The sequence below is a fragment of the Lutra lutra genome, chromosome 8 (assembly GCF_902655055.1).
Source record: "Lutra lutra chromosome 8, mLutLut1.2, whole genome shotgun sequence".
Classification (NCBI taxonomy): domain Eukaryota; kingdom Metazoa; phylum Chordata; class Mammalia; order Carnivora; family Mustelidae; genus Lutra; species Lutra lutra.
Genome location: NC_062285.1, coordinates 61,238,205 through 61,262,811, shown reverse-complemented (window position 1 = coordinate 61,262,811; position 24,607 = coordinate 61,238,205). Strand labels below are relative to the sequence as shown.

Below are 24,607 nucleotides of genomic sequence, written 5' to 3'. Positions count from 1 at the left end.
TAATAGTTGTACCTATTCACAGAGTTGGGTTTTTTGTTTTGATTGATTGATTGATTGATTTGTCAGAGAGAGACACAGTAAGAGTGGGAACATAAACAGAGGGAGTGAGAGAGGATGAAGCAGGCTCCATGGTGAGCAGACACTTAATGACTGAGCCACCTAGGTGCCCCTCACAGAGTTGTTTTAAAAACTTTAATTAAGTCACTTGCACCACATACCCTTTTCAAATAGAAAATGTTGGGATGCCTGGGTGGCTCAGTTGTGTAGGTGGCTGCCTTTGGCTCAGATCATGATCCCAATGTCTTGGGATCGAGTCCCACATCGGGCTCCTTGCCCATTGGGGAGCCTGCTTCTCCCTCTGCCTGCTGCTCCCCCTGCTTGTGCTCTCTCTCTGACCAATAAATAAATCTTTAAACACACACACACACACACAATGGAAAATGCTGATAATAGTCACATAATTTGTTGGTGAAAAATTCTTATAACCACCCCAGAACTTTATTTAGGTCCCCTGGGCCTGTTTCCTCATCCTTAGTACAAGAGGCAGACTGTTTGACCCTTGCATCCTGTGTGATCTACACTCTACAAATGAATAGCTTCTGGGTGTTCTTTTATTCCCTTGCCATCACCACAAAACCCCAGTTTCCTATTTGCCTTCTGAAGAGATGGAGGACAGGAAACAATTATTAATCTACTTCTTAATTTTCAGAAGACTCAATCTAAAATAGAACAAAACAAAACTTGCTAAGTTCCATGAAAGCATTTAACTTCTAGTCCTCAAATGTAGGAGAGGTGGTGTGAAAGAGGACAGAAATATGTGCTCACTTCTGCGTTGGGCTCTAGCCTCCAGCGGTCCCAAGGGTAGAGCATTACTTCATTCTTTCTCCTTGTTTGCATGGTTTCTCTTGAGACTGTGAGCTCTGTTGCTGTTTTGTCAAGACATATTTGCTGAATAAATAAAAGAATGGATGGGTACATCAACGATGTCTCTCTGTTGTTCAAGAAGTTGAAAAGCTGAGTAAGAAAAAATGGACTTTTTACAAAACAAAAATATTTCAGATTAAAATACTACGTGAAGATGACTTTGGCACTTATTGGTCTTAAAATTATAACCTGGTGTTACTGGGGAGCCTATCTTACTTCATTCTGGAAGGGGAGATATTCCTAACCTATATGGGACCTTGGAGAAGTTGAGTCTAACTGAGATCATCTTCTGTGTCATTCCAGCCACTGACCAGGGTGGAGTCTGCCTTCTGTTCTTCCCAGAGTGGAAGCATTCTTCTAGCCCCTTCTTCGATGAGGGTCTCAGCAAAGTAGGAGGTCTGGGCCCTTCTCTTCTGTAGCATTCCTACCCAGTCAGCCCTCAACTTCCCACAAACACAGGACTATGTAGATGTGTTAAATTCTGAAGAGTGAGGCACATCTCAGAAGGGTATTCCAAAGTGAGAGTTTGAAGGTTGAAAATGGGACTAATTTGAGTGTACAAAGGATGGCTCTGACAGAAAGCCTCTTGAACACTCCCTTGACTTGAAACATTCCTCCCCTCTGGACTCTGCCTACACACAGCTAGCCTCTCCACTCAAATCTGGTGACCCCATCTCCTACCTCAGAAAACCAAGTCTTGTCCATAACTACTCATCTTCTGACTTAATTGACACTTAGTGGGTGCCCCTCAGTGTTAGGTGCTAGGGACAGAACTATGAGCAAAACGGACATGATCCCTGTCCTTGTGGAGTTTATAATGTGGCAAGAGAAAATATTTTCATCAAAGTGTGACACAAATAAATAGAAAATGACAAAGATTGTAGTGAAGGAAGGATCCACTGGGCCCAGGAAAAGACTTCCTTGAGACCATGACTCAAGGATCAGCATGAGGAGAGTTTTGTTTCTTAAGACAGTCATGACTTTGGCATATTCATATGCCCACGGGCAGCCCATGCCTGATTTGAGCGGTTGCTCCTGAGATAGAAGAGGCACAGATCCATTTCAGGTCACAAGAAGGACTCCTCTCCAGAGGCGGACAAACTCCTATGTCGAAAATGAGGTAAATGTGGGATTCTGATTCTAGTTCTGTCTCCCTGCCAGTAAGAGCCATGAGCTGACTGATCTGTTAGTAGGTCCCCCGTGAATCAGCACAACTCACAGAACATGCTTTACCCACCTAGAGATAACCAGTGTTACTTAATCTTTTGCTTGATTCTTTAAGAATCATAGAGCTTCTCATCCCACCTGAATACTGTGCTTTCAATTCATTTTCTGTACTTTAAGACCAACCACACTGCAACGGGCATCATTGTGTGTTAGTTGTCAAGGCTGCTCCCTTTGCTGTCTGGAAGGAATGATCCAGCCTGATGGAATCTTTTTCATTCTGGATCCTCTGGTGATGACTGAGGTGGGAGAGGGAGGCATTTGTTAGTTCAACTTGCCATCGAGAGCTCAAGAGAAAAAAAAAAAATTCTGGTTCTTTTAAAAAGCCTGACTGTAAACTGAAGGGCTAATCTGAGTGAGTCAGTAAGAAATTAGCCCCAAACATGGGGCATGGGGTACCTCCATTTAGAGAAAGCTATGGTCCACAAACCAGAGGTTCCTTTAAACCTTGAACAAACAAAAATGGTAAATTCAGTTTGGAAGTGAAATTTACAGTCAGTCCCTGCATTTTTTCTTAAACTTATGTTGACATATTGCAGCATGTAATACATTAGGAAAGACATGTTGCAATATTCTGCAATATTTAATGTGTAAAGGACAAAGTCACACCTCAATCCCATGTTCTGCGTTTTGTGGGGGTTTTTGTTTGTTTGTTTGTTTGTTTTATTTTGTTTTTTACTCCGTAATCCCCACCACCTGTTTAATCCATCCTCCCACCTACCTCCACTCTGATAACGATCAGTTTATTCTCTATAATTAAGAGTCTGTTTCTTGATTTGTCTTTCTTACTCTTATTTCTTTCCCTTTGGTTATTTGTTTTGTATCTTTAATTCCACATATTAGTGAAATCATAGGGTATTTTCTTTCTCTGACTTATTTTGCTTAGCATTGTACTCTCTACCTCTATCCATATTATTGCAAATGGCAAGATTTCATTCTTTTTTATGGATGACTAATATTCCATTACACACACATGCACAAACACACACACCCCACTTCTTCAGACATTCATCAACCGATGGCCACCTGGACTGCTTCCATATCTTGGCTGTTGTAAACAATGCTGTGATAAACAGAGGAGTACATGTATCTCTTCGAACAAACGTTCTTGTATTCATTGGGTAAATGCCCAGTCGTGTTGCGTCATAGGGTAGCTCTATTTTCAAGTTTTTGAAGAACCTCCATACTGTTTTCCAGAGTGGATGCATCAGTTTACATTCCCACCCACAGTGTAAGAGGGTCTCCCTTTCTCCGCATCCATGCCATCATTTGTAACTTTATTTATATGAATCCTTTCTCTTTTTTTCTTGATTAACTACTGGCTAGAAGTTTATCAATTTTATTGATTTTTTTTTTTTCAAAGAACCACCTCCTGGTTTCATTGATCTGTTCTATTGATTTTTTACTTTCTGTATCATTTATTTCTGCTCTAATCTTCATCATCTCTTTTTTTTTTTAAGATTTTATTTATTTATTTGTCAGAGAGAGCGAGGGAGAGAGAGCGAGCACAGGCAGACGGAATGGCAGGCAGAGGCAAAGGGAGAAGCAGGTTCCCTGACCAGCAAGGAGCCCGATGCGGGACTCGATCCCAGGATGCTGGGATCATGACCTGAGCCGAAGGCAGCTGCTTAACCAACTGAGCCACCCAGGCATCCCTAATCTTCATCATTTCTAATCTTCATCATTTCTTTCCTTCTGCTGGCTTTACATTTTGTTTGCTGTTCTTTTTCTAGCTCCTATAGGTGCAAGGTTAGGTTATTCATTTGAGATTTTTCTTGCTTTTTGAGGGAGGCCTGTATGGCTGTGAGCCTCCCTCTTAGAACCACTTTTACTGCACCCCAGAGGTTTGAGGCCATTGTGTTTTCATTTTCACTTGTTTCCATGTATATTTTTTAATTTCTTCTTTTATTTCTTGGTTGACCCATTCATTGTTTCATAGCTTGTTATTTAACCTCCATGTATTTATGGTCTTTCCAGATTTTTCTCTTGTGATTGACTTCTAGATGCATAAGAGATTTGTGTTTTTCAGTGTAACCAATTTTTATGCTAGCAATTTAACTTATAACATAAAGGGAGAATCCTACCAAAGGTGACTTCGTATATAAGTCTGTCATCATGATCATGACATTTGGTTTCCAACTATAATTTCCAAATAGCCTCATCAAACCAAATCTGCTTATAGGCCTGCTCTTATTTAAATATCAGCACCTGAATGTGTAAGGCAAGTAGGCCTTTAGGTACTCCTTAAACCCAAACCTACAGAGTTGCCTCCTCAGCTTGCTTGCAAAGCAGGCCCTGGAGAGAGCTGTTAGGGCAGCCTAAGAGGTATCCTGAAATGGGAGAAGCATCACCCTTTCTGGAACTGGCCTTGGCTCTGAAAATGAATGTTTGGCATCTGTCTAATTTATCTTCCACTTTCTCTGGCCCCATGAAAGGTGGTGTGTGTCCATGGCAGGGGATGGGGGTGTGGAATTGGAAGGGGCAGTGCCCTCCCATTCTCATCCTTCTTCATATCAAAACCTGCTCAGAAGCAAAGCCTGATAAACTCCCTGGCTTTGAGGTGTGAGGGTTTAAAGTACTATCTTCTATGTATTAAGCAACAATTTACTGAATATTTTTATGCTAGATAATGTCTAAGATACAAGAGAGACAAGTTAGACATTCTCAGTTTTTAAAAATGTGCAATCTAGTGGAGGAGGTCATACATGCAAGAGTAATCATTGTAAATGAGAGTCCTTGTCAGCGCTGGGTGGAGACCGGTGCTGAGGAGGTCATCCAGAGGAATATGAAGTAAGCAGCCTTGTGGTTCCAGTTGGGACATGGTAGGACCATATCTCTGTACCTTCCCAAAAGCAGCAAGGTAGTGTTTAATGTTAATTATTTCCTCTGGCACTTGAAGCAGGCTTCTTCCTTAATGATGTTTAATATTAACAGAATAATAAAACAATCTTTAGGCCAAAGGGCCTAGACCCTCTACATTGAAATTTCAGATACCCAGAAGGAAGGTGCTCTGCCCCTATAGTCCCAGATCACTGACAGGTCTGTGTGGAGGTTTACACCAGGTTGATGCAGAGCAGAGGGTAAAATAGAAACTCTCAGACTGTATTCTGGAGAAGCTGACTCAATAATGTTGGCCTTTGCCTCTAGAGTTTAACCACCTACCCCAGGTCATTTTCATGTATGGCCAAGTTTGAAAATTTCATGATGTCTTGAAATGCCTGAAATTATACCAGATTGGGGCATGTCTATTTGGAAGTCCAGCTCTCGCCCTTTCCTGGCACCATAGCTCAGTGTCAAACAGTGACTTTGGCCCCAAACAGATGGGATTCATTGTGTTTCAGTGTCCATATGTGTTACATGGATGCTGCTTGCTCCAGAGTCCTGGTCCATGAACTTCAGCAGGATGGGACTTGGGGCCAGATCAATAGTTTGCAAGCAGTGTCCCTGGATGGCTACTTGAATAAGAGTTCTCCAGGGTGCTTGTGGAAAATTCCCAAATCCTACCCCAGGCCTGCTGAATCAGAATCTCAGGAATGAGCAGGAATCTAATTTTAACAAGTTTAGTCCATATTAAAAGTATTCCTCAAGTGGTTCTTGCTCCTATTGAGAACATCTAGACCAGGTTCACCGACTGAGGAGACAGATGAGGGCAGTGTCGGGAAGGTGACAGGTCCAGGTAGCCAAATATAGTACCTATAGGGTCTGGTGACAACTCACCATAATGGAAAAGAGCGTGGTGTCTGCACAAGGGGAGTGGCTGAGGAGGAAATTCTAGGGGGCGCTATGGGGAGGGTGGAGGGAGGCCCTGATGTAGGAGATTCAGGAAATACTTTTGTCATGGATTCTCTCAGCAGAAGGACCCTAGTTACAGCACTGGGAATTGGGGGCAGGACACCAGTCCTCCTCCAAGGAGACCAGGGTCCGAGGCGGATTCCCAAAGAAGAATTAAGATGGGAGGCAAAATGTAGCAATCTGCTGTGAACTCTGGGTAGAGCAGTGACTCGAGGTGGAGTCTCTGAATTTGAGATTCCTCCAAACTGAGTTGAATGGGCTTCTGCAGGTAGAAGTCAAAGGACCACCATGAGTAAAGAGAGGTATAAGGCTGAAGAAGGCAGCACTTGACAGCCTGGCATTGCTGGGAAGGCTGAGATGCAGAGGAGGATGACCACAGCACCCTAATAGCTGGAAGAAAGCCATGTCCCTGAACTCTGGGGCGATCATTCTAGAGTACCATCTTTTCATGGTACAAGAAAATGATTGTAAGAAAACTGAACCCTGAGTAGTTGTAAAAAACCCATTTGGGGGCACCTGCGTGGCTCAGTCTGTTGAGCATCTGTCTCCAGCTTAGGTCATGATCCTGAAGTTCCAGGGTTGAGGCCCGCATAGGGCTCCCCCTGCTCAGCGGGCAGCCTGCTTCTCCCTCTGTCAGACCCCAGCTTGTGCTCTTTCTTTCTCTCAAATAAATAAATAAAATCTTAAAAAAAATTAAAACCATCATTTCTAGTTTCACTTATGAAAAGCAGCAGCTTTATATAACCAATAAGATCGGGCCAGTTTATACAGCCAGTAAATGGGGAAAACTTTTGCCCATTTTAATAACAAAACAGAATTAAAAAAAGAATTCAAAGAACTGTGCATAACTAAGTACACAAGTAGGCGTTAGTTAAAACAATGCCATTCTGGAGGTGTTTTTTTTTTTTAAATTATTTTATCAGTAATTAGTGTTATGGGAATTGGAATAAATAACAAATTTTTTAAATGTGTAATTAAGGGGGTGCCTGGGTGGCTCAGTGGGTTAAGCCTCTGCCTTCGGCTCAGGTATGATCTCAGGGTCCTGGGATCGAGCCCCGCACTGGGCTCTCTACTCAGCTGGGGGCCCGTTTCCCCCTCTCTCTCTGCTTGCCTCTCTGCCTACCTGTGATCATTCTCTCTGTCAAATAAATAAATAAAATCTTAAAAATAAATAAATAAATAAATAAATGTGTAATAAAATAATAAAAGGATAAAGTCATCCATTTTCTCTTTCTACACGTCTATGTATAAAGGCATTAGACAGAACTTTAGCATCCTAAAGTTATGTTTTTTCACTCATAGATATTTATTGCCTATTTATCCTAAGATACAATGTTGTCTGTACCAACATATAAGCCTAAATTTAATAGAGGTTAAATAGTACTATATTATATACATTGTATAATATGTAATATAATATATGGTATTATATTATCATATATAATATATATTAACATTTGTTACATACTGTGTTATATTATTTACATAATATATTACATGTACATGTGTGTTCATGTACATACTTATACATATATATTACATGTTATGTGTATATGTACACATATATAATATATACATAGATATGTAATCTCCTATCAAAGTAGTGGAAGGAGCTAGTTCCTCTCCTTTCAAAGTGCCCCAGTTATTTCCAAGTATGTCCAAAGGCGACACCTCACACATTTCCACAGACCAATCACTATGGTCTTCCATAGTCAACACGCTGTTCTTCCTTTCCTCCTCTGGCACCCATTCCACCACAGCTGTCCAAGGAGCCACATGGAAAAGCTCAGAGTATTTCCTAGCCCACACTCACAGTGTGGTCTCCAGAATTCCTGTGCATCCATTAGTACCCAGAGGGGCTGGGACAGTGGTGGAAAGAATGTACTTCTCTGTTCCTTGGGCCATGGGCAGGAAGAAGAACCCATCAGTCCCAGCATCTGCCTCCTCCTCTAGCTCAGTCTCTAGCCTTCCAGTGATAAAAGTCTTCCCCACACATGGTACTGGCAGGAAATGACTAAAGGGGCGGGGTAGGGGGGTGCAGGTTTGGTGAGAAGGAGCTGAGACCCGGCAGCTTCTAGAGTGATAGCTGAACCCATGCTTGGGAGAAAATAATTATATCCTGTTTTTAATAAGCTTTCAGACAACTACCAAGGAGTATTGCCTTTCATTCCTATGGTCTTTAGGCAAAAATTGTTTGTAGGCTAGTGTTGTTTTTCCTCTACATGAGATAGGAGAAGGGGGAAGAATATTGGAAGTGCTTATAATATAGTATTTTGTTAACTTAATTTGTCCTTCTGGAAAATCTGTTTTTACTGCTATGGGAAACATACAAAGATCCAATACTAAAATTTCATTTAAAGTCCTAGGGAATGTGGCTTTCCATTCCTGCATATTACCGCCTCACACATAAGTACAGTAACTAGTACCCACGCTGACAAAGGAATGTGGGACCCATGTGCGGCTATGATCTGTTTCAAGTTGAGAGAGAAAGGCCTTCACTTTAGGAAGCTGAGGCCCCCCAGGTCCTGTCTGGGAGAATGAGCTGCCCTCCCTTCCTCTCTGGGACCCCAATGTTAGAGGCTGGGTCAGGGGTGCCTTGGGGGTAAGACTGAGGAGGGAGGATGTAAAGAGCTGTTTCCACTTTCCTGGCCTCGTGCTGGGTGTCTTTGAGGTCTCCTTGGCTTCCTAGTACCTGAGACCCCTGGAAAAGAGTGGTGCAAATATAACCCTGTCTGACATTGAAAACAGAGCACTCTTTAGGCTCTCCTGACAAACACACCGGAATCCCATGGTTTGCTGGATTTCTCCCATTTCTCTGTCCTCTTATGCAGCCTCTGACAAGAAATTTAGAGATCAGCTCTTTCGGTAACATCTCTACCCAAGAGCTTGGACCCCTTTGGGGTGAATGATGCCACAAAAACCCTGAGATAGAATTTCCAAGCCATCACTTCAAATTACTGCATAACTGTGTTCATGGAAGTAGTAATGATGCTAATACATGTGTGGGAAAGGAAGAAAAGGAAGAATCTGGGCAACTCAACTCAATGAGGTAATTCCCTTGGTTTCTTTTCTTTCTTTTTTTTTTTTTTTTTGCAAAGGGAAAAGTTGAAGTTTTTTATTCATTTGATGACCATTTCTTCAACACCTCTCTTCTCTTTACTATGACACAGTACAAACATGAGGAAAGAGCTCACAATTTCATGGGGGTGACAGAAGTGGGTTTTCAAGATGGTAGTGGAGGGACAGAGGCATGCTAAGCATAAGGTGCCCACCCAGAGCCAGACAAGGAACTTGGCACCTGGGGGCAGAGGGAATGAGAAGAGGTGTTCTAACCTGATGCCTTAACGTTGGTTTCTCAGTGCTGCAGACCTGGTGGCTTGTTAACAACAGAGATCTATTTCTGTGATTGATAGTCTGAGATCAAGGTGCCAGCATGGTGGGGTTCTGGGGAGATCTCCCTTCCGGCTGTAGACTGCTAATTTCTTGTGTCATCTCTTATGGCAGAAAGAGGGTTGGTGAACCCTCTGGGGTCCCTTTTATAATAGCATTCATCCCATTTATGAGGTCTCCACTATTATGACCTCATCACCTCCCAAATATAATTATCTTCAAATTGTGGGTTAGGACTTCAACAGATGAATTTTGGGGAGACACATGCAGTCTATAACACCTGAATCTCAAAGAATCATGAAGGACGGGGACTCGGGGAAGCATGGTCTTGCTGACAGATGAAGGTGGGACATGGAATCCGGAGGAAATACTCCCATTAGACCAGAGTTCTACAAAACAAATATTTCTCTGCAAAAACATGGAGTTTGGGTTTCACTTTGGAGGAATACTTTTGCCCTACTTCTTGAGGGGCACTTACCAAATATGTCTTCATTGGACAGATTTATTTAAAATGGTTCAGGTGTAATTGGTTTCTTTAGTGATTTGGCAGTGGAACTGCTTCTGAGAAAACCTGGTCACTACAATTAGTGATTGCCCAGTTAGAATGTGAAAGATAATATGGCAACAGAAAAGAGACTTGGGGAATGCCTGGGTGGTTCAGTTGGTTAGTGTCTGACTCTTAGTTTTGACTCAGGTCTTGGTCTTAGTGTCTTGAGATGAAGCCCCACATCAGGCTCTATACTTAACATGGAGCCTGCTTGGGATTCTCTCTCCCTCTGCCCCTCCCCGCTCATGGTCTCTCTCTCTAAAAATAAAATAGAATAAAATCTTTTAAAAAAATGAGAGAGAGAGGGAGAGAGAGAAAGACTTGGTTCTGCTGATGAATAATGTGAATGAACACCTGCGGAAAACAAGTTTTCTAGTTTGTGAATGCAACTTAATCAGGTGTATTAATGAGACTGTCTCTGAACAGCACCGTGTCCTTTCCCAAAGTGCTTTTCCTGTACATTCTTTCATCAAATCTGCTGATTTTACTGAATAGCTTCCTGAAACAAGAACTTGTGTATATTTACGGTTGTTTATTGGCTGTTTACTAGGAGCTGGGCACCAGGACAAGCACTTCCCATGCTGTTCAGCTTGTTGATGCTGCCCCATGAGGTAAGAGCTTGACTGTCCCATACTACAGAGCTCACATGGCAGACGCCACCAGAACTCATCACTGCCTCTTTCATCCCATGACTACGTCTTTGATATTATCATTTTAATATTATGTATTAAATTAATATTACATTAATATTAATATTATGTATCCAACTGTCTTTTAAAAAATATTTTTATTTATTTGACAGAGATCACAAGCAGGCAGACAGGCAAGCAGAGAGAGAGGAAGGGAAGCAGGCTCTCGGCTGAGCAAAGAGCCCAATGTAGGGCTCGATCCCAGGACTCTGGGATCATGACCCAAGCCAAAGGCAGAGGCTTTAACCCACTGAGCCACCCAGGCACCCCCCAACTATCTTTAAATACTTTCTATACCTACTCTTCCTTCATTGGTTGGTAGATCAGATACAACTTACTTAGTTTAAGAAGAATCTTCCAGTTCAGTGTCTTACCGGATTCTGAGAAACATGGGATTCTTAGAATTGTGAGCAACTGTCTACCACAGTGGCTTTGGGGAGTCCCCCTGGGCTTGTACCCTGGTTCCACTGGTCACTCCCTGAGTGAGCCATTGTACTTCTCTGTGCTGCCCTTAGCAAAACTGGGAGAGTAATGTTATACTTCACGAGACTGTGTGAGACTGGATAGACAATATAGAAAATAGAATAAAATAGTGCCGCATGTAATAAATACTCAGTAAACACCAGATTTTAATATTATTGTTCTTAGGGCTGTCATTGATTCCATTACTTTCTCACATTTGCATTTGCAACTAACACTCTTTAAACTGTTCACTCTTACCTGTATTTATGTGAGATAGGTTTAGGTAATATATTAATATTATATATATTATTTAATCGTAGGAAAAGAACTTGCTCTCTTGCCCACCATCTGCAGGCCCCAGCTCGCATGGGTTTTCCTCTTTGAAACTCCTGCTGACCCACACTCCCATGGGAGTCACCATTAAGCTTTGCGACATACGTCTTCAGTATCGCTCATGGCGCTCATTACAGCGAGTTGCTTACATATCTAGCTCCCTAATAAAAACTCTGGATTTGTTAGGATCAGGGAGCATGCCTTATTTATCCTTTTGACCTCAGTCCATTGCAGATTTCGAATTATATTCCATTAATGAGCGGACGACTAAATTAACAAACCTAAAAGGATGATATTATTCATTTTTAAAATAAAGTCTGCACATCAGAGCAGGAAGAGGTTTAGGAATAACTAAGTCCATTCTCTCTATTCCCATTGTCCCTTCCTTTAGAGGTGAAGAAGAGGAGGTACAAAGGGGCAAGACTTGCCTAATGTCACATGGATAGTTAAGTGGTCAGAGTAAGCCTGTGGAAGTGCGTGCCCCTTGACAGACAATCAGAAATAGTTGCCATACAAGAAAACAAAATCCAAATCCAGGTCTTTTTTTTTTTTTTTAACTGTTTTGTCCCTTTTTATCATGATTAATTTTTTCAGTGAAGCTGCTTTTAGCTACAATTAACAGAAAATGCAACTCAGTTTGGCTTAAATAATAAAGGTCCCCCCCCTCCCCGGCTCCTGTGATTCAAAAATCCAGAGGGGAGGGCCGATTTCAGGGCTGGTGTGATTCAGCAACTTAGTGATATTGTGGTTTTCTTTCTGTGTCTCCATGTTGCCTCCTGCAGTATGAGCCTTATACTAAAGCTGCCTCCTTTTTTTTTTTTTTAATTTTATTTTATCAGTGTTCCAAGATTCATTGTTTATGCACCACACCCAGTGCTCCATGCAATACGTGCCTTCCTTAATACCCACCACTAGGTTCACCCAACACCCCACCCTACTCCCCCCCCAAACCCTCAGTTAGTTTCTCAGAGTCCACAGTCTCTCATGGTTGTCTCCCTCTCCGATTTGCCCCAATTTACTTTTCCTTTCCTTCTCCTAATGTCCTCCATGTTATTCCTTATGCTCCACAAGTAAATGAAACCATATGAAAATTGACTTTCTCTGCTTGACTTATTTCACTCAGCATAATCTCCTCCAGTCCCGTCCATGTTGATACAAAAGTTGGATACTCATCCTTTCTGATAAAGGCATAATACTCCATTGTCTATATGGACCATATCTTCTTTATCCATTTGTCCATTGAAGGGCATCTTGGCTCTTTCCACAGTTTTGTGATTATAGTCATTGCTGCTATGAACATTGGGGTACAGATGGCCCTTCTTTTCACTGCATCTGTATCTTTGGGATAAATACCCAATAGTGCAATTGTAGGGTCATAGGGTAGCTCTATTTTTAATTTCTTAAGGAATCTCCACACTGTTTTCCAAAGTGGCTGCACCAACTTGCATTCCCACCAACAGTGTGAGAGGGTTCCCCTTTCTCCACATCCTCTCCAACACTTTTTGTTTCTTGTCTTGTTAATTTTGGACATTCTCACTGGTGTAAGGTGGTATCTCAATGAGATTTTGATTTGAATTTCCCTGATGGCTAACAATGATGAACATTTTTTTCATGTGTCTGTTAGCTATTTGTATGTCTTCTTTGGAGAAGTGTCTGTTCATATTTTCTGCCCATTTTTTGACATGATTATCTGTTTTTTGGGTGTTGAGTTTGAGGGGTTCTTTATAGATCTTAGATATCAGCCCTTTGTCTGTAGTGTCATTTGTGAATATCTTCTCCCAGTCCATGGGTTGTTTCTTTGTTTTGTTGACTGTTTCCTTTGCTGTGCAGAAGATTTTGATTTTGATGAAGTCCCAAAAGTCCATTTTTGCCTTTGTTTCCTTTGCCTTTGGAGACATATCTTGAAAGAAGTTGCTGTGGTAGATGTTGAAGAGGTTGCTGCCTATGTTCTCCTCTAGGATTTTGATAGATTTCCTGCCTCATTTTGAGGCCTTTTGTCCATTTCAAGTTTATCTTTGTGTATGGAGTAAGAGAATGGTTGAGTTTCATTCTTCTATACATAGCTGTCCAATTTTCCCAACACCATTTATTGAAGGGACTGTCTTTTTTCCACTGTATGTTTTTTCCTGCTTTGTCGAAGGTTATTGGACCATAGATTTGTGGGTCCATTATCTGGGCTCTCTACTCTGTTCCACTGGTCTATGTGTCTGTTTTTGTGCCAGTACCATGCTGTCTTGGTGGTCACAGCTTTGCAGTAAAGCTTGAAATCAGACAACGTGATGCTCCCAGTTTTGTTTTTCTTTTTCAACATTTCCTTAGCAATTCGGGGGCTTTTCTGGTTCCAAACAAATTTTAGGATTGTTTGTTCCAGCACTTTGAAAAATGCCAGTGGAATTTTGATTGGGATGGCATTGAAAGTGTAGATTGCTCTAGGCAGTATAGACATTTTAACAATGTTTATTCTTCCAATCCATGAGCATGGAATGCTTTTCCACCTTTTTGTGTCTTCTTCAATTTCTTTCATGAGTGTTCTGTAGTTACTCCAGTATAGATCCTTTACCTTTTTTGGTTAGGTTTATTCCAAGGTATCTTATGGTTCTTGGTGGAATCAATTTTCCAATTGGAATCAATTTTCTAATTGGTTTATGGAATGGAATCCATATGGAATCAATTTTCTAATTTCCCTTTCTATATTTTCATTGTTAATATAAAAGAAAGTGACTGATTTCTGTACATTGATTTTGTATCCTGCCACATTACTGAATTGCTGTATGAGTTCTAGTAATTTGGGGGTGGAGTCTTTTGGGTTTTCCATATAAGGTATCATGTCATCTGCAAAGAGAGAGAGTTTGACTTCTTCTTTGCCAATTTGAATACCTTTTATTTCTTTTTGTTGTCTGATTGCTGTTGGTAGGACTTCTAGTACTATGTTGAACAACAGTGGCGAGGGTGAGCATCCTTGTCATGTTCCCGAGCTCAGAGGAAGGCTATCAACTTTTCCCCATTGAGAATGATATTTGCTTTTGATTTTTCATAGATAGATTTTATGAAGCTGAGGAATGTTCCCTCTATCCCTATACTTTGAAGAGGTTTAATCAGGAACAGATGCTGTGTTTTGTCAAATGCTTTTTCTACATCAATTGAGAGGAACACATGGTTCTTCTCTCTTCTCTTATTGATTTGTTCTATCACATTGATTGTTTTGCGAATGTTTAACCACCCTTGCCTCCCAAAGATAAATCTTACCGGTCATGGTGTATAATCTTTTTAATGTACTGTGGGATCCTATTAGCTAGGATCTTGTTGAGAATCTTGGCATCCATGTTCATCAGGGATATTGGTCTGCAGTTTTCCTTTTTGATGGGGTCTTTGCCTGGTTTGGGGATCAGGGTAATGCTGGCTTCATAGAAAGAGTCTAAAAGTTTTCCTTCTGTTTCTATTTTTTGAAACAGCTTCAGGAGAATAGGTATTATTTCTTCTTTGACTGTTTGGTAGAATTCTTCAGGGAATCTGTCAGGTCCTGGGCTCTTGTTTTTTGGGGAGGTTTTTATTCACAGCTTCAATCTCATTACTAGATATTGGTCCAATCAGGTTGTCAATTTCTTCTTGTTTCAGTCTTGGAAGGCTGCCTTCTTCTTAAGGATGGCTGCCAACTACTCTTGGGGCTACGTGCATGACACCCCCATCCAGAAAAGAGAGAAAGTGAGGGACTGGTTGTGGATGGGGGTGGGGATTAAGGATGCGGTGGGGGGAGGTGTGAGTCACTGCTAATGGGTACGAGATGTCTTTGGGGGGGGTGAGGAAAACGTTCTTGAGTTGATTGTGGTAATTGGTGTAAGTGTATGAATATACTTAAAACCATTTAATTGTACACTTGAAGTGAATTGCATGATATGTGAATTATATCTCAATAAAGCTGTTTTATTGTTGTAAGTAAGAAAAACAATGCTCTACCTGATAGCTCATTCTCTGCCTATACCCAAGAAGTTTGCATGACCTTGATTGAATTGAAGCTTGCTTTATCCCAAGTTATGTGTAATCTTCAGAACAACATGAATGTGGACACAGGTGAGATGTGTGGCTCTGCTGTGCATGAAGTCTGAAGGTCATTAGAAGAAGACAGGAAGAGAAGAGGACATGGACATTGGGGAAACTTTACCTGTAGGGGAATTCTTTTTTTTTTTTTTTTAATTTTTTTTTTAAGATTTTATTTATTTATTTGACAGACAGAGATCACAAATAGGCAGAGAGAGAGAGGAGGAAGCAGGCTCTCTGCTGAGCAGAGAGCCCGATGTGGGGCTTGATCCAGGACCTGAGCCAAAGGCAGAGGCTTTAACCCACTGAGCCACCCCGGCGCCCCCTACCTGTAGGGGAATTCTAATGGAACTCAAGCATCAGTTTTCCCCTCCTCCTTTGGATTACCTCCTTCTAGCATTTGGGAGGAAGTGGTACAGCTACATTTATGTCCATTTCTTTTTATTTATTTACTTTTAAGATTTTATTTATCTACTCAAAGGGAGTGAAATAGAGATTGGGCACGGGAGGGGAGGGGCAGAGAGAAAGAGAATCCCAAGCAGACTCCCTGCGGAGCCTGGAGCCAGACCTGGAGCTCAACCCCACAACCCTGACATAATGATCAGAGCCAAAATCAAGAGCCAGATGCTCAACTGACTGAGCCACCCAGGCACCCTGGACTTACATAGATTTCTAAGCAGTCTACTCGAACTGCTCATGTTCCACTCTGATCCTCAGCTCTCAGTAACAGGCCACTGCCTACTTTACTGCTCTTCACAGCCCCGAATTCAAGGATTCTAGTCACTCTCAAAGAAATGTTCCCAACCTCACAGGGCATTTGCAGAGATGTGTTAGTTTGCTGGGGCTGTTGTAACAAATTATCTCAAACTGGGCAACTTAAAACAACAGAAATTTATTCTTCCCAGTTCAGGAGGCTGGAGGTCTGACATCAAGGTATTGGCAGGGTTGGTTCCTTCTGGAATGAATTCCGCACCTCTCTCCTAGCTTCTGACAACCACAGACAGTCCTTAATGTTCCTTGGCTAATGGGTCTCTCTAATCTCTGGCTCTGTCTTCACATGGTTTATTCTCTTCATCTCTAGGCTTTCTTCCTTTCTGTATTTTATAAAGGACACTACTAGTCACTGGATTTAGAGCACACTCTATCCAGGATAATCTAATTTAGAGATCTTTGCCTGAATTACATCTGCAAAGGCTTATTCCAAATGAGATCACATTCTAAAGTCCCAGGTGGGGCATGAGTTATTGGAGGACACTATTCAACCCACTACAAAATGTGAAGCAATCCTTGAACTTGTAGCCTATCCTTTTATCTCCTCTATAATGTCATCATACACAGTTATGTGGGTTCATCAGATTTTGATGAAATTTGTCAAGAATAAAAAGAAACTATTAGCCTATAAGGGGAAGCATCTATAACCTCACCATGATAAAAGACAAAAGATTCCTCAAGAAATGAAAACTTTCATAGCCATCATGCCATGAATAACAGACCTTCTACCTCAGGCCCATGAACCATGCAGGAGGACTCCCTTCTTTAAGCCTTCACAGTACAGCTGTCCCTTCAGTACTCTAGGGATCGCCCTCATCCTAGAGCCCTTCCCTTTCCCCAGCATGTAGTCCAAGGGACCGGTCATCATTAACCATTTCCTTAAGTCTGAGTTACTTACTAATAGAGGAACACCATAAGGATGAGTCAAACAGGATGGTCCAAGATGGGGTTGGCAGCCCTGCAGTTTGGTAGGAAAATCAGGGCTGGTATAGCACTCCATACAGCATCCTTGTGAGCTACAGCTATGGCCCTTTCTTTTTCTAATTATCTCCACATCTCTCCAGCCTAGCTTCTCAAAACTATGGAGTTTGTATTCTTCTAGGTACTGTGAGAAAACGTCCATCATTGAGCCATATATCCCTTAATATAAGGGCCAGAGTAAGTTTTTAGAGGTGATATGCTTCAACAATCCTCCTCTTGGGAGTAGTGAAGAGGAAGAGACAGTGGTGGTTGTGGTAGTTGGTGGTACTGGGGAGACAGACGGTGGTTTCATTGTCCTGTTATACTACCAAAGTCATTGCCAATTAGACATCACTTGTAGATCACTAGTCTTGTTTCAGACGTAGCTTGCTTCCAAACTTTAAGTATGCTATGTATAGAAGGCTCACAAAAGTACCATCTATTCATTAAACCAGGCGAATGACTTTTATGTGCAGCCAAAACAAATAATATTGGCCAATTTCTTGCTTCTCATTATCTTGAAATATAAATAGAGCCAAGATTTTATTTGTTATGGTCTCCATAATGTTGGAAATTCCTGAAAACGTATCAACAGAATCCTTCAGGGCACATCTTCTTAGGCTGGGCCAAAACCTTTCATATTGGGGCCAAATGACTCCTTGGCCATAACTCTAATCCTTTTTTTTTTCCCCTTAACTGCTTCTGGTATTTAATTTTCTGGCCTGAATTTTCATTGACTTAGTCTCTATTCACTGGAACATTTTATTGTTACTACTTTTTAATTATGAAATATTTCACTCAAACAGAACCTACAAAGACATATAAAAAGCACCTATGTATTCACCCCTAGAAAACAAATGTTGTTACCCTGCATGCTTTGGAATTTAAAAAAAAAAATAAGTAAAACATTACGATTCATTTGGGGCCAGAGAGGTGCAGGGTTCTTTGTTTTGTTTTTTAATCTTCTTATTGATGCTAATATTTCAAAATTTGTCTAAGAGAAATTTTATTTTAAGAAGTTGCTAAATTTCTTCAGAACATGTTTTTCTTTTAAATGATCAGAAAGTGAGTCCTTTCAATGACGGCTTTCTGGATGTCTCTATCCAAGGCTTCCTCTCACTCTCCAGTTCTTCCTGACTTGTCTCATTCATGCCTATGACTTGATTACAACTCCACTGATGACTCCTTAGTTCCTATCTTCAACCCAGGTCTCTCTTTGAAATTCTAGACTGGTATAGCCAGAAACCACCTTGTTGTGCCACAAGCCCTTCCATCTTAACATAACCCACCAAACCCATGATTTCTTCCAACTGCTTTTTCCTATCTTTGCAAATGGTGCCATCACTCATGTAGTTAGTCCTCTCCAACTCCCGAGACTATGGCACTTCTTTAAATCTATCTGCATGTCCTACTAATTCTACCTCCTCAAACAGATATTAAACTCTTCAACTTCTCTGTCTTCCCCCGTGACCACCACACTAGTCTAAGGCAATAGCCTCCTGACTCTTCTCTATCCTTCCTGAGACCCTCTGGCAGATTTTCCACACAGTAGTAGATTTTTCAGAACACAAATCTGATAAGACCCCCCATCCTGCTGGACTCTGAGTCTTTTTTTTTTTTTTTTAAAGATTTTATTTATTTATTTGACAGAGAGAGATCACAAGTAGATGGAGAGGCAGGCAGAGAGAGAGAGAGAGGGAAGCAGGCCTCCCGCTGAGCAGAGAGCCCGATGTGGGACTCGATCCCAGGACCCTGAGATCATGACCTGAGCCGAAGGCAGCGGCTTAACCCACTGAGCCACCCAGGCGCCCCTGGACTCTGAGTCTTAATATAAAAAAGAGCATGGTCAGCATAGTCTGGCCCAGGCTACTCCTCTTGGACCCTTCTGTTACCCTTACTGTATGCCCTGACTGCTAGGTTTTGAAAGCAATATGCCTCTTCTTCTACCCAGAGCCTTTGCATGTGCTGTTCTTTCCTTATGAAGCACTCACCCGTTTATGGGCTTCACTTCCATTCATCACTTAGATCTTAACTCACATGTTATTTCCTTAGGGAAGCTTCCTTGACCTCCCAATCTGGGTCAAGTTTCTTTACTATCAGTTTGTATTCAACTGTACTCTTTTTGTCCTGGGACTTTTCTTAGGTGTAAAAATATACTCTTTCATTTATTTGATTAAAATTGGTCTTCCCACCTCTCCCCATACCTTATGGATATATTGTAAGAACTGGAAAACATGAATAAATAAGTGAATCTCAAGCTACATGATTTATAGTCTTTCCTGGATCATGTGGAAACAAGTTAGGGGGGTGGGTAGTTCCGGTAACAATGTTATGGCTTCCTGGGTTTCCATTGCTATGATCTCTCTCTCTCTGTTTCAAAAATAACATCAGGCCATAAGCTAATGATACCACTTGTGTAATAAGGTCAATGAGGGGAAAGCTCCTGGCATAAAATGCTTGAAGAAAAATGGGCTTTAGATTTATTTTTTCGTACCTTAGGGAAATGTAAAGAGCTGTGGATCCAAATTCTTAGTGTACTTCTTAAGAGCTCTTAGATAGCAGCCAGGAGGGACAACTGCTAGCCTCAGTTTCAGCTTCTAAAGTAACAATATGGGGTGCCTGCATGGCTCAGTGGGTTAAGCTTCTGCTTTCAGCTCTGGTCATGATCTCAGGGTCCTGGGATCGAGTCCCACATCGGGCTTTCTGCTCGGCGGGGGGCCCGCTTTCCCCCTCTCTCTCTGCCTGCCTCTCTGCCTACTTGTGATCTCTCTCTGTCAAATAAATAAATAAAATATTTTAAAAAAATAAAGTGACAATATGCTATCTTCTAAGTGAGTTGTAATAACTAAGGATTACACTTGCACAGCACCTATACCAAGGTAAGAGTCAGTAAATATTTGCAGCCTAAAGAAATAACTGAGGGGCACCTGGGTGGTTCAGGTGGTTAAACGTCTGCCTTTGGCTCAGGTCATGATCCCGGGGGCCTGGAATTGAGCCTCCCCCCTCCCCAGACGCTCTCTGCTCAGCGGGGTGCCTGCTTCTCCCTTTACCTCTGCCTGCTTCCTTTGGCAAATAAATAAATAAAATTTTAAAAAAAAAGATAACCAAATGCATAAATTAGTGAAAGGGAAATACCCAAATAGCAAATGTTCCATGAATTATAACCATGATACTATTATAAAAAGATGGGAAAGCATGCTTTCTTGTAAGGAAAAGGAAGCCGTGAGCAGGGTTTTGTGTCCACACATGGTGCCTGGGCAGCTTCACTATGTTAACCACTCGAGAATGGGCAGACACCTAGAGCCGGTTGCCTCCTGATACCTGAGGTCCACAGGCAGCCGTAGATAAAAGTGAGTGGAGACGTAGGGCCTCACCACAGAAAGGATGAGCCACGGACAGAGCGGCAGAGCCCACAGAGGGGTGGGTATGTCAGAGAGGCCAAATGAGAAGGCTGTGGTCACAGCTCCAAAGAGTCCGCTCAGAAGGAAACAAGACTGTGTAATCTGGATCTAATGACAGCAATATGGAGGCCAAGGATGACTTTGGCAGAGACGGTTTTCAGGGAAGTGGTGGGACAGAAGGCAGAATCAACCAAGCCAGTCTGCGAGTAAGGGGCAAGGAACACAGACACGGAGCTTGGGTTGGTTCTTTCAAGAAATGTGTCTGAAATTGGCAGAAGAGAGCCTGGGTGGGGGTACGTTGAAGAGGAGACAGGGTTGAGAGAGAGGCTTTTTGTTTGTTTTTAGGTGAAGAGGCTTAGCATATTTATAGTCTGAGAAAGGAATTGGAACGAGTGTACAGGGGAGAGAGAGGATAATTAATAGGTTGAAGTTCCAAAGAGGTATCCGAGTGCCAACCCCCTGGAACACCTCAAACTTAAACATACCTCATCAGCCCCCTGGAACACCCCAAAACTTTTAAAAAAATGCATTCTCGTTATCCCTTCTTGATTCATCGATATGGCTCTGGACCCTCTTGCTTGGTCTGGGCTTGCATGTGCATTCTTGACCTCCTGCTGGATTCCCCTGACCTTTTATTTTGCCTCTTATTTCCTTTAGCCTGCTCTCACCCTTAAGGTCTGATGATGGATTTAGCTTGTCAGGCACGCAGCCACTGTTCCCCTTGACGACACTATTGCTTTCACCCTCAGCTGTTGCTACTCTTGGCCACCTTGAGCAGAGGCCCTGCCAAGCTCCCCCTCCCTGACTCGTCCACGTGGAGGGGAAGTGCTTCCAGAAGGAGCTCGCAGCAAGAGGATGAAATCTGGGTGCAGGGGGAAGGTGAGCTTGGAGGCCAGCGAGGAGGTAAGGAAGGGAGCCAGTGGAATTTCCCCACAGAGGGCGACTTGGACAATTCAATTCCCTTCCATCCGATTCTGTACTATTCTGGGTTTTTGTTTGTTTGTTTGTTTTTTTCCCCATGACGATATATTCTGTTAAAAACAAAACTTTTGTGTTTAAAACAAAAACTGATCAAGGAGGGAAATGAAGTGGGTTCCTGCCTTCATGCAACAGATACTTATGGAACCCTGGGGAGACCATGTGCTGGTACGTGTAGGGGACACTGGTGAACAGGTTCCATCCCCGATCTCAGGGAGCTTTCCGCGCTGCAGGTGAGATGCACAGACATTAAACAAATCATTACACACTTCTTTATGTCAGTGCAGAAGTTGGGACTCTGGGAGAGTTCTCCTCTCCCAGAAAGGTAGGAGGCAAGGTCATTTGCTCAGAAAGGGGCTAGAGCTGGGTACGTACGGGGCTTGAAAGCCAGGGTGAAGATTAGGAAGAAGGTTGCAGGAAAGAGGGGAATATGTAAACAAAAACAGAGCTATGCATACTTCTTGTTTGAAGGTCTCCAAACTCAGGTGCCCTGAGCTTGATTTTGAGCTGGTCATGCGTGTCACGTATTCGCTTTAAGCAAATCCCTTTTCTTTAGGCTCTGTTAATCACCATTCTCCTTTTAACTCTGCCAGCAAGGATCTCCTTTGGCAAACTATCTTCAGTCCACAGTACTTGTACTGGTAATAGCCAATCGTGTCTTCAGGACTGTTAAGTGACAAGATAGATCTTTACATTAAAAGCAATACAACTGTGTCCTTATTAGGTTCTTAATTAGAGTTTAATGTGCTTCTCTTTAGAGCCCCTCAGCCCTCCTCCCCTGAGCTTTGGCAAGCTCAGAACCATTGCCTTCCCAGGGCATTGGCACCATAGCCCTGGTTCAGTTTTAAGAGTGTTTTACCAATAAAGTGACTCGCGTTTCATCTAGCATATTTAAACAGTAACACCTTAGTCATAGTCTTATAAATTATGTGTCTTGGAACTTTTTTCTTAATCTTACATATACATTTCTTAATATCATTCACTATTTTATGAGCATATATTTTCCAAATATTGGAAAAGAGAATTAGAAAAAAAAAAAAGAGAAGTGTCTCCTAACATTTTTCTCTTGCAGAAAGCAGTGCTTTATTTCATTGATCCATAGGTTTATGGATCTCCAAATTTTTTTTTAAAGATTTTATTTATTTGTCAGAGAAAGAGAGAGCACATGCACAGGCGGTGTTGGGTGGGGGGCAGCAGACAGAGGGAGAAGCAGACATCCCACCGAGCAGGGAGCTGATGCGGAACTGGATCCCAGGACCCTGGGACCATGTTCTGAGCTGAAGGCAGACGCTTAACTGACTGAGCCCCCAGGCGCCCCTCCAAATATATTTAGAGTTTGCTATTGTGTGCTGCACTAAAATCAGGGTGTCTTCAGGTGTTAAAGAATAATAAAACAAGAGGTTGTGACAAAGAGGAGTCTTTCACTAATATTTTCTAGATAACAGATTCATTTGTTTTGTGCATATCTTGCCTAAATCCCTCCATGCATTTTATTTGTTTTTACAGGAGGTATCTATCTGGCGCAGCTAAATCTGTTATGAGGTGTGAAGAAAGAGACAAGGAGAGACAAGATTTGTTGCTGAATTAAAAAAAAAATCTGCCTATGTTTCACATAATAGACAAATAATAAATGTTTACTAAATTGACTTAAATGGACCCAGGATCAAGGACGTGTGTTTTATAGTTGAAATGCTCCTTGCTGTGGTATGCAGTTGAATCAACAGTACTGAGATCCAGAGCCCCCTACTGCATTGAGGCACCACAGTCCCCTGTGTTTTAGAATGCCAGGTTGAAGTCCAAATAAAGGAAACAATACCAAGTAAGTGCTATGGCCTTCTCCGTTGCTCAGGGTCAGACCCAATTCATGCGTCCGGAGAAGTCCTCACATTGGAGTCTGGTTGGGCGGCTCAGACATTGCTTATCCTTAAAGCAAAAATAAATCAGCGACTGACTTTCTTCACCTCCTCTGGAGCAAGGGCTGAAAGCAACTTGAGAGTCTCCCACCCGGGGGCCAGAGAGACTCGGGAGGACACAGTCCAGTGCAGTGGACAGAGCCTGCATTTACCTGATCACCCCCAGTCTGCACTGCTCAAGGAGGTGGCAGTGATGGCTTCTTTAGGCCAGCCCTCTGGTGGAATGAGGGCATTTTCTAGGTCTGTCACCCTACCCTAACATCTCCACCCAAGGCCTCAGCGAGCTTGTGAGGGGCCTTTCTGTGCAGAAGAAAAAGCTGCCCCCTCCTGGCAGGGGCGGGTCTCTGCCGGTATAGGGCTCTTCTGCTCCAGCCCTTTCAGGGGGTCCCGGAGCTATCCGTGCTCCTTTTCCTAAGTTTCTGTTCTGTCAAAAGCCACCCAAATTTGCCTTGTGGCTGACAACGACAAACCCCTGCTGATATAATAAGGCTACCACACTTGTCCAATTATTTTCAGAGGCCTTTCATAGTATTATGTGCCTCTGAAAATAGAATTCTTTTATTAAGACATATATTATCTGGCATTACCCCAGGACCTGTTCTATCCCCCCTAAAATAACAGAACTAGCCAGTGTTTCTACTTAGTTAGGCCTGGTCTACTAACCCAGAGGAAATTATTAGCTTAGACCTTTAAATGTTCATATTCAACAATATAAAGGGATCAACTGCCAATATCTACATGAGATATTTTAAAAGTTGAGTTTATCGCACCCTGGGAAGGAGGAAAAGGAAAAGACTGGAGTTATCAGCTTGTACCTGGGGGACCCTTAAAGTACACATGGCACAAACCCATTCCTGGAAAGAATAATATGGGTCACTGGTGACCCCACTCCCTCTGCCACTGAGAGACCCCAGCTTCAGCCTTGCTGTGCATCTTTTCCAAACATCCTCTGGTCCCAGTGCCTACCATCGCCAGTGAAGGCACACATGCCTCCCACTATTGTCAGTGGACTTACTTCCAGGACATGGTCAAGTCCTACTAAATCATGGTGGTCCCCTCCTCCTTTACACCTCCTATCTGAATTTCTGTGGGTCCCATGAAACATAGGCAGGCATCTCTGGTCACCTACCATCCACTGAGGGCTCCTTCCAATGTTGCTGTTTTCTCTGTCCTATCTGTTAAGCCGAA

General features: G+C 42.3%; 2 long non-coding RNA genes across 2 annotated transcripts in view; one reads left to right on the top strand and one right to left on the bottom strand.

Moving 5' to 3' along the window:
* Positions 1–23,169, top strand: part of LOC125106799 (uncharacterized) — a 28,549-nt gene extending 5,380 nt beyond the window's left edge. Inside the window, exons 2-6 of the long non-coding RNA XR_007129430.1 lie at positions 8,772–8,989; positions 10,428–10,488; positions 21,186–21,431; positions 21,605–21,739; positions 23,013–23,169. This is a non-coding gene — a long non-coding RNA (uncharacterized LOC125106799). The remainder of the gene's footprint in view (positions 1–8,771; positions 8,990–10,427; positions 10,489–21,185; positions 21,432–21,604; positions 21,740–23,012) is intronic.
* On the bottom strand, positions 477–9,451 carry LOC125106800 (uncharacterized). The gene is made up of 3 exons (XR_007129431.1): positions 9,274–9,451; positions 826–948; positions 477–719 (listed from the first exon to the last, which is right to left on the bottom strand). It is a non-coding gene; the product is annotated as an uncharacterized LOC125106800 (long non-coding RNA).
* Positions 23,170–24,607: the final 1,438 nt, after the last annotated feature.